At 54.4% G+C, this 7,799-nt stretch overlaps 1 long non-coding RNA gene across 1 annotated transcript; it reads right to left on the bottom strand.

Annotated features, from left to right (window-relative positions):
- Positions 1-951: 951 nt before the first annotated feature.
- LOC106148829 lies at positions 952-7,781 on the bottom strand. Its single transcript, XR_001234538.1, has 2 exons — positions 7,702-7,781; positions 952-1,298 (listed from the first exon to the last, which is right to left on the bottom strand). It is a non-coding gene; the product is annotated as an uncharacterized LOC106148829 (long non-coding RNA).
- Positions 7,782-7,799: the final 18 nt, after the last annotated feature.

A 7,799-nucleotide genomic window follows, 5' to 3' on the forward strand; every position in this document is an offset into this window, starting at 1 on the left:
TCCTGCCTGGTGGCCCTAAACACAGTGTGTGTGTCCCCAGCTCCCTCAGCCTGGAAGGGCCTCCTGACTTGGCCAGCGTCTTCGCGCCCGGCTCTGCATTGGAGCCTGAGAGCGGCCGGTCATGTGAGTGTCCCCTCCTAGCTCCCCTCCTGCAGGCCAGCACAGCCTTTGTGGCCTGGACCTCGGCTGTCCCTGACCCACAGCCCAGGAGCTGAGCGGGCAGGGACTCCGGGCCTCCCAGGCCTGGTACACAGACCCCGGATCCCGCGGCCTCTCCGTCCGGGGAAGGGCAGCACTGCGACCCCAGGCGGCAGCAGCACCCCCAGCCCCAGCCCAGCAAGGCTCAGGCCTGGGTAGCAACACCACACCCGCACCCATAGGTATTTCTGTTAGAACAAACAAACGCAGAGCCCTGAAGCAAACCACGGTCTCACTCTGGAACCAGGGAGGGCAGGACCCACACTTCTGGGAGGGAGAGGACTTTAAATTTTCAGGCAAAGCTGTGTTCACATGAGGAGTTGTCATGCTGGTGGCCCGTGAGTGAGATCAACATGGATGTCACTGTCAGCTCTCATCCAGCTGTGTGACCTTCAGCGAGTCACTTTACCTCTCTGAGCCTCGAAAACGGGAGGTTTTCAACGTAGCTCAGTGAGTCGCTATGAGGACACAGAAAACTTGTCCTTTCAGGACACTGTAGGAAAGGAACACTGGACCAAGGACCTGGGGACAGCGCGCCCGCCCACCAGACAACGCTCCTAGACAAACAGCCGCTTCCTCCGTTAATAGCTCCTGTGGAATGCACATGAGATTTTTTTTCCTCCTTCTTTTTGCTGATTAAGTTCCCCCAAAACCCCCTTAAGAATTTTAATAAGAAATGCAAAAATCAACAAAAGTCCAGCAAACCCCTTCCTGTTATTAAATAAAGGGAAAGTAAATATTGCAAATTAGACATATTTCATAAGAGGATGTTTTGTTTGGGCTTAAAAAAATGAGAAAGAAAAGAAAAAACTATTTGCTTTCTGGCAGCACACACACATCGTTGCTGAAGTTTGGTTTCAAATTTGATGACTGGGACATTATTCCGGGTTTGCCTGGAATCCAAGCCTTTGACATCGGAGGCAGAGGAAGCAGGAACGCAGCAAAGGCGAGTTTCAGGCGGGCCAGGCCTCTCCTCCGCTCTGTCCTGTGAGCCGATCGGGGCTTCTTCAGCGCCCCAGGAAACCACGATCCCGAGGTGGGGGCCTCCAGGGTCACACACGAGACAAAAGCAGCTTGGAAGCAGGAGCCTTCGTGCGGTTCTGAGACACAGACGGAGAGAAAAATAACACACAAAGGGTTCTCCTGGTATCCTTTTTAGGGTAAGAGATGAGACCCTAAAACAGCGCAGCAACACAGCATCAGCTCCAAAAAAAGGGCCTGGCGGCTGCAAAACCCAAGTTTGATCAACCTCTGCCATTTCGGGGCTGGGTTACCTGGGATGAACTAACTTCTTTCTCACTTTCTTCATCTTTAAAATGGGAAGAATAAAATTATTTACTAAAAGAGGTGTAGTAAGGGATAAAAGAGTGGGAAAATGGGTCCAGAAAAGTAAGGTGCTCTGCCGGAACTGGTGGTGCACGCCTGGAATCCCAGCACTTGGGAGGCTGAGGCAGGAGGATTGCTGTGAGTTCAAAGTCAACCCCGGCTATATATCAAGTTTATGGCCAGACTGAACTACACCGCAAGAGCCTGTCTCAAAAGACAAAAACAGAAGGAAAGAAAAAGAAAGAGAGAGGGAGAGAGAAAGAGAGAAGGAAGGAAGAAAGGAAGGAAGAAGGAAGGCAGGAAGATGCACCTCATGTAATTTGTGTAACAGGACAAGCAGGGAGGAGGACAGGGAGGGCAGAGTGACAGCCGCTCAGCAACGGTGACTGCCGGAGCGGAGTCCTTCCAGGTGACATGGACACACTTGCCCATCAGACACATGCGTGTCACAGCCTGCGCCCCGCCCATCCACACGGCCATTACTGAGCAAATGTCGCTGTGCAGTGCGTGAGGTACCCGGCGGCTTCCTGCTTCTGTGAGGAACAGCGGGTTACGAGGAGAAGCGCTATGGGCCCAGTTCCACACGCCGGCCACCCCAGCCCTGGGGGACAGAGAAGACCACAGCTAGAACCACCCTTGATTTCCACTTGGAGCCCTGGCGCTGGAGAGAAGGCCAAGCCACTGACACCCTTGGGGGAGGTGTCCAAGGCCAGCGGGGTGGTGCACGCCGGCCATCCTAGCACTGTGGAAGGCTGAGGCAGGAGGATCTCAAGTTTGAGACCAACCTGGGCAATGTAGTGATTTAGTGACACCCTGTGTCAACAAAGGGGGTGGGGGTGCAGCTTAGTGCAAAGGTCCTGCATTCCATCCCCAGGACCACCAAAAAAGAGAAGCACAACAAAGGATGTAATGGTCACCTATATTCCCAACACTTTCGGTTTATTTAAGAAATTAAGCAGGAGAGATAAAGCTGAGGCCTCCTTATCTACTACAAAAGTGCTGGAAAGAACTAATGGTTTTGCTGTTCAGACTTCTGAGGTTTTTAAAATAATGTAACAGTCAGGCGTGGTGGTACATGCCTGTAATCTCAGCACTCAGGGAGGCTGAGGCAGGAGGATCACTTTGAGCTCCAGGCCAGCCTGGGCTACAAAGTGAGTTCAAGGACAGCCTGAACTGCATAGTGAAACCCTGTCTCAAAAAGCCAATAAATAAACAAATAAAAATTTAACCTAGCTATATGTACACCCAATACTTGATATTTTGTGTGTATTTTAATCTACATAAGTGGTGTTATATGAGTCATACCATTCTGCATCTGGACTTCATCACCAGTTTTTAAGTTTTATCTCTTTTTTTTCATAGGAGGAATTGATCCTAGGGAGCTTGAACTACATTCTTACATCCCCTCCCCCCCCCCCCCCGCCTTTATTTTGTTTTGAAACAGAGTCTAAGTTGCCAAGAATGACCTCCATCTTGGGATCATCATGCCTCAGCCTCCTAAGTACCTGAGATTACAGGCATGTGCCACCATACTGGCCTAGTTCATTCTTTTTAATTGCTGCATAGTATTCCACTGTGTGATTATTCTACATCACATACTATATATCCATTCCTCTGGCAGGGACATTTAGGTTGTTTTCTTTCCCTTTTTTAAAAAATAAAAAACCAATAGGGTTTGATTAAATAAAAACGCTTTGCTAAGTGTCTTTTTGGGAGTACATGCCCATTTCTCCAGAAGACTGACCTAGAGCCAGCAGCCTGAGACCCAGCCCCTCGGTGGGCGTCCCCTGCGGAGGGCTTCAGCTGTCGCCCCAACACAGCCGGGCGCAGAGACGGCACCCAGCAGGTACACAGGGCCCCAGGCCAGGGCGTCACGGGAGCTCGCTGGTCCCACCCCTCAGCACATGGTGTCCCCTCGGAACCTCAGTTTCCACGCCGGTGAACGGGGTTAAGCAGCTACCAGGAGCGGATGGGGCTTCCGTGCTGGCGTAGCCAGGCCTTTGTGACCCCTCTCTCTGCCGTTCGCGCACGCCCTGCAGAGCGGCGGCAGTACCCAGGGTTAGCGTCCGCACTCGGATGAGCAGGACGATGTCCCTGACCTCACTTTGTCCCGCAGGCCTTGCGCCTTACTCTTGGGCGAGGATGATGGTTCGGGGACCTAAGTGTTTCCTGGGGACCCTGTCCTCCTTTTCGGTCGGAAAAGCAGTGTCCAGGAGCCTGGGTCTAAATCTGCTGAAATGTCTCCCTCTGGTGGCCCATATCGGGTACTGCAGGGCTCGGTCCGTCTCGGGAGATCAGTAGGGCAACTGCCCAGCCCTACTCAGAAACGCCGACGGCTCCCCATTGTCTGCGGGGCAAAGTCCAGCAGCCAAGCCGGAACCGAGCTCCTGCAGATCGGGCCCCACCTCAGGGACCTTATCGGGCTTGACCTCCTGCCCCACCGGCCCGCTCCTCCCCGCTGCAGGACCTCACAGCCCAGCCTTGCCCGTGACTGACGAGTGTCCCAGCCACCACCCCTCGTGTCCCCACCTTCCAGGCTGAACTCAAGGTCCACCTCTTCCGGGAAGCCCCCCAGTCCTGCACCCCTCACAGTGCTGCCGGTCATCTTCCTATTTCCGCGTGGAACGCAGGGTCCTCTCCTGAGTCCAGCACAATGGGTTAAAGGGAACCCAAGCCCAGGAGTTCTCAGATCTGGGGCCTCCCTGGCCTCTGCTGTTGCCCAAGAGCCCCTGCACTCCAACCCTGCTCTGCGAAGATCCGAGAAGGAAAGAATATCCAGATACACCTGGATTTCAGATGAACAGCTTTTTTTTTTTTTGTACAGGGTCTCATTGTGTAGCCCGGGCTAACTTTGAACTCTCGAGAATCCTCCTGCCTCAGCCTCCAGAATGCTGGGATTATAGATATGCACCAGCATGTCTGGCAAACAACTTCTTCTTCAAGCATGCTGCATATTACACGGTGGTTCGTATCGTGTCACAGGTAAACAGGGCGAAGGATCACTATCCACTTTAGACGTCTCAGTATTATAACTGGATAGTAGGTACCTGCCATCCTTCCTCTCCTCAGATTCTTTATTTGCAACCCACGCCCTCACAAAGAGCTGCTTGTGACCTCAGAACCAGGGCCTGACCGTTGTCCTTTGCATACACAGGCCAGGTTGGCCAAGAGTCCTGGTTGACCCGCGCACCGATCCCTCTTCTTGTCTCATTCCTAACATAAACAAGTGCGCCTTAGGGGCTCCCATCCGGGCACCCACACTGTGCTTTTGCTGGTGACTTAGCTGTTTTTTGAGGACCCCCCAAGCTGAGCCATGAGGGCTGCCCAGGCGCTGCGCCTCCCTGGAGGAAGGATGAGGGTTAAATAAGCTGCCCTCGGGCGACAGTCGCTGAATGTTGGCTGGGAGTTCTACGTTTATGAATCAACAATTGATATTATATAAGGCGTCTTTAAATAGAAACATGGAGAACAAGGCCCCACATTGATTGGGTGATAGAAATGCTGCGATCAGAGGCGCCCAGGAACCCAGCCTGCGTTTCCCCTGGGAGCAGCGGGGCCGTGTTTGCTAAACCTATGATTCAGCAACTCTAGGGCAGGACTGTCTCCGACAATGACAATCAACTACACGGCTCTGCCACACGCATGGATATGCCGCAGACACGTGTAATAAGCTAAGCTCCTGTCTACAGATACACATTGAAGAGCTACAGGGAATTTTCTATGACATTTGTTATATATGTTTTTGGAGGTTTACTTGGGCTTTGTTTGTAGACAGGGTCTCACTATTTAGTCTAGGCTGGTCTTGAATGCATTATGTAGCCCAGGCTGGCCTTTGCATTGTCAATCCTCCTGCCTCAGCCTCCCAAGTACTGGGATTACAGGCATGTGCCACCACCCCTGGGTCTTGGGATTGTTTAAAAAATACTCTAGTGTGGTTTGTGCCCATAGTCCCAGCTACTCCAGGAGGCTAAGGCAGGAGATCGCCCAAGTGCAAGAACCTGAGACCGGCCTGGGCAACACGGCGAGTCCCTGTCTCAAAATTGGACTCCAGGAGGGAAATATTACACCAGGAGAGTGTATGTGGACAGGGTGAAGAAACAAGATACCAAAGACCGAAGGTTGTGCGGTGGTGATTTACAATCTAAGACTACTCTCCCTGCTTTCCTGTATGTTTGCAAATGATCATAACCAAAGCTTTGTGATGCAGACACAGGAGAAATCTTGGGAAGAACTTTTGATTCGCCGTCATTTACTCCGGCCCCTCTGTGAGGACAGGGCCCAGAGGTGACCCCTTGGGATTCTATCTCAGCCCCATGCAGACCTGCTGTTTCCTCGCCCGGGATTGCGCTCAGTTAAATGAGGAACGGACAACCTCTGAGAGCCCTGCGCTGTTAAGACCACCCAGTTCCAAACCCAAATCAGGCTGAGCGTCTCTAACCCGAAACCCCCAAACGCCCCAAAGTCAGAACACTTCAGCACTGACTCGATGTCTCAGGGGGAAAAGTCCACGCTTGAGCTACTGTGACGGGTCAAGGCCAAAATACAGAAAATACTGTCAAATTTCCGGCTGTGCATATGGAGGTGTGTGCGAAAGAAATGCATTTCATGTAGACCAGGATGTCATTCCCAAAATACCTCATTCTGGATTTGCAAAGATTCCAAAATCCACAACACTTCCGGTCCCGTGCATTTCGGGTCAGGGACGCCCAGCCCGTACGGCGAGGTTGGCTCGCCAGGCACAGCACTGGCTGCCCCGTCCACTCACCACCGCGGCGGGTCGGGGGTGCTTTGTGTGGCCTCTTAGGGGCTCGAGTGCTGGGGTGAGGACCTCAGGGTGGTGGTGCCATATGGAGGTCGTCCGGCCAGCAGGGGGCGCTGCCCCGGGACAGGAACCCTGGGGTCGGGCTTGGGTTCTCAAGAAGAGTTGCAGACAAGTCCGACCTCTGAGCTGCTCCGGGCCTCTCAGCACGCCTCCCCCATGCAGTAAGGCCAAGCGATGAGGCTGCTTTGCCCTTGAATCTCCACACAGGGAGATACATAAGCCTCTTTACCACGTTTCCCCGCCCCGCGGATTTTGCTGGAGCACTGAAAACAGACTAAGGTTGAGTGTGGTGAACACACCAGTGATCCCAGCACTCAGGAGGCTGAGGCAGGAGGATCTTAAACTTGAGTCCTACCAGAGCAATTCAAAAAGACCCGTCTCAAAATAAAGTAAAAAAGGGGCTGGGGATGAGGCTCAGTGTGAAGGCCCTGGGTTCAATTCCGCAAGGGAAATGAGAGGGGGAAGAAGACCGGTAGCCGCTATTCTGTGAATCCTGGCAATGCCTTCTCCCTTCTTCCTGAAGCTCTTGGACTTTGCTTTGTCTGACACCTGCGCTTCCTGGCCCAGCAGTCAAGGCCCACGCGGGCTAAGCACTCCATGCACGCCACGTGGTGATCTTGTTCTCCCAAGAGCTCAGACCGGCTGAGAAAGAGCGGGAACCTGGGACACACAGGTTGGGCAAAGAACTGCAGAGTGCAGAGGCCGTCACACAAGCAGGCACCCTGGCACTGGCGAGCTGATGGACAACCAGGAATGACAGAGGCAGTAGGGAGAAGAACGCTTGGGCTGGAGGCATGGTGCATGCAAAGGCCCAGGGGCACAGAAGGCTGGAGGGGACCCCCCCCATCCAGAACATGGCCTGCTCATCTGTCACCTCGAGACCCCTCCCCTCCTGCTCCCTGGGACGGCATCTGTGGCCTCCCTGCCTGGGCTGCTCCGCACGTCCAGGAAGGGACTGCCACGCTTCCTGGTACTGGCAGAGTCCTGGCCACCCGCCTGTCGATGGAAGAGATGAGGCTCTGGGGTCCCCAGGTCCCTGAGCGAATCACACTGCCAGTGGCGGTGCTGCTGGGGGACCAGGACTGGCCGAGGCCCGCACCGGCTGTGGCAGTCTCGGCGGGGGCTCCCGTGCATGCTCCCCGCAGCGCTGGCCTGCACCGCAGATTCCTAGGCCCGGTCCCCGGGCACGTGCCTTCGGACGAAGGGCGGTGGCATCCCCAGGGGTGCCGGCTTCACCCACGTGACTGCAACACAGGACAGGCAGTTTCGCGTCCCAGCTGTAAAACGAGCCTTGTGCGGAGTGACAGAGAGCTGCCCCGCGCAGACGCCAGGAGGACGACCACCCCACCTACTACCTTGAAGGGGACCGGCCCGCACACCGAGCCCGCGCATGCGCACTCCGGGAGACCCGCCGGGCGGCCAGCGCCTCTGCGGCTGCGCATTAGGCTAGTTT

This window comes from Chinchilla lanigera, unplaced genomic scaffold (genome assembly GCF_000276665.1).
Source record: "Chinchilla lanigera isolate Chin_1 unplaced genomic scaffold, ChiLan1.0 scaffold00028, whole genome shotgun sequence".
Classification (NCBI taxonomy): domain Eukaryota; kingdom Metazoa; phylum Chordata; class Mammalia; order Rodentia; family Chinchillidae; genus Chinchilla; species Chinchilla lanigera.